The sequence below is a fragment of the Otolemur garnettii genome, unplaced genomic scaffold, assembly GCF_000181295.1.
Source record: "Otolemur garnettii isolate 467f Iridium unplaced genomic scaffold, OtoGar3 scaffold00018, whole genome shotgun sequence".
NCBI lineage: Eukaryota > Metazoa > Chordata > Mammalia > Primates > Galagidae > Otolemur > Otolemur garnettii.
In genome coordinates this window covers 24,117,988-24,120,063 of record NW_003852413.1, presented here as the reverse complement: position 1 = coordinate 24,120,063, position 2,076 = coordinate 24,117,988, and positions in this window count along the sequence as shown.

Below are 2,076 nucleotides of genomic sequence, written 5' to 3'. Positions count from 1 at the left end.
AAAAAAAAAATCCCCAAAAATTCAATAAGAAAAAACACAATGTGATTAAAAAAACATAAACCCCACATGACTAGAAGACTTTAAGCATTTCAGGGAAGGGCATCTCCAAAGGGCCAATAAACATAACAAAAAGAATTCAACATCATCAGAAAAATGCAAATGAAAACCACAGTAAAATCCTCAGAAAATCATCATCAGAAAAGGACTCATCAGAAAAATGTACATTAAAACCACAGTAAAATACCACTGTACACTCCTAAGAATGGCTAAAACAAAAAAGATTGACAATAGCAAGTGTTGATGGAGAACAAGTTGAACTCCCAGACATGACTGGTGGGAGGGTAAACTGGCCCAACCACTCTGGAAACTGTTTCCCAGTATATATGGAAGCTAAACGTACACCCAGGTTATGACCCAGAAAGGCTAGTCCTAGATATGAGGTATAAATATGTCTATGTCCAGGAAGAGACATGTTCAGGAATGTTCATAATGCAGCCAGACACCAGACACAATCAAATGTCGATCAACAGCATAAGGAATACCTTGTGGTCTATTCAAACTATTCAATAATAAAAGAGAATAAGCTAATAACAACACGGATGGATCTCAAAAATCTGTAAAGGAAAAGCAGCCAGACACAATAAAAGCATAAGACTGTATAACTCATTTATATGGAATTTAAGAAAGGGAAAACTCATCTATGATGATAGAAGGCTGAGTAGTTTTCAACTTGGGGCAAAGGGAGATATTAACAGCAAATGGATACCAGGAAACTTTCTGAGGTCATACAAATGTTCCATTTCTTGATCTGGAAGGTTGTATGTAGGTGAAAAATAATAAAGCTACATACACAAGATGTGTGTCATTCCTTTATTTATTTATTATTTTTATTTTTTATTTTTTGCAGTTTTGGGCCGGGGCTAGATTTGAACCTGCCACCTCCAGCATACGGGGCTGGCACCCTACTCCTTTGAGTCACAGGTGCCGCCCTCATTCCCTTATTTTAAAAAAAAAAAAAAACACTGAAAGCCAGGTGCAGTGGCTCATGCCTATTGTCCTAGCACTCTGGGAAGCCAAGGCAGGACGATCACTTGAGCTCACAAATTTGAGACCAGCCTGAGCAACAGTGAGACCCTACCTCTACTAAAAATAGAAAAATTAGCTGGGCTTTGTGGCAGGTGCCTGTGGTTCCAGCTACTCCAGAGACTGAGGCAAGAGGATCACTTCATCCCAGGAGTACGAGGTTGCTATGAGCTAGGCAGAGGCTATGGCACTTTAGCCTGGGCAATAGTGAGACTCTTGTCTAAAAAAAAAAAAAAATCCACCAAACACTCAAACATCTTCAAATGTCTAAAATTCTAAAACTTAGAAATACAACTATAGCAGCCACTTTCCACTTTTGAAAGAAACTTAATTTCAAGGGTTTCTCATGATTCTGCTATAGAATTTTTATAAATTATACCTATACCAGTCAGACACAGGGCTTGGGCCTGTAACCCCGTACTTTGGGAGACCAAGGCAGGAGGATTGTTTGAGCCTAAGAGTTCAAAAGCAGCCTGAGCAACACAGTGAGACCTCGTATGTACAAAAATATATATATATATAAAAAAAACTAGCCAGGCAATCACCTGAGCCCAGGAATTCAAGCTTACAGTGAACTATGATGGAGCCACAGCACTCCAGCCTGGGTGGCAGGTGAGGAGACCCTATCTCAAACACAAACTTCTCTATACCAACCATTGACTGAATGGGCTCCATATAGCTTAAAAATTCTCATGATGAGGAAATTGATTTACATGTCATGGGCCAACTAAATACGAAGATATTTGCAGAGATAGCTAATTCTGGCATTTCCAAATCTGTTTCAATTTCAGTTGCCATCTTTTAATTTTTTCTGTAAATTTTAACAACAGATAGTGTAAATGTCATTTATTTTTGGAAAACAAAAGCAAACAAACTAAAAAAATCCTTCTTGATCCATATTTACCTCCAGCAATGGCCCCAGTGATTTTTTTTCTTCACCTCGTATCTAAACTTCTGGGGGGAAATGGTCAGTTATCAGTGTTTATACTCCTC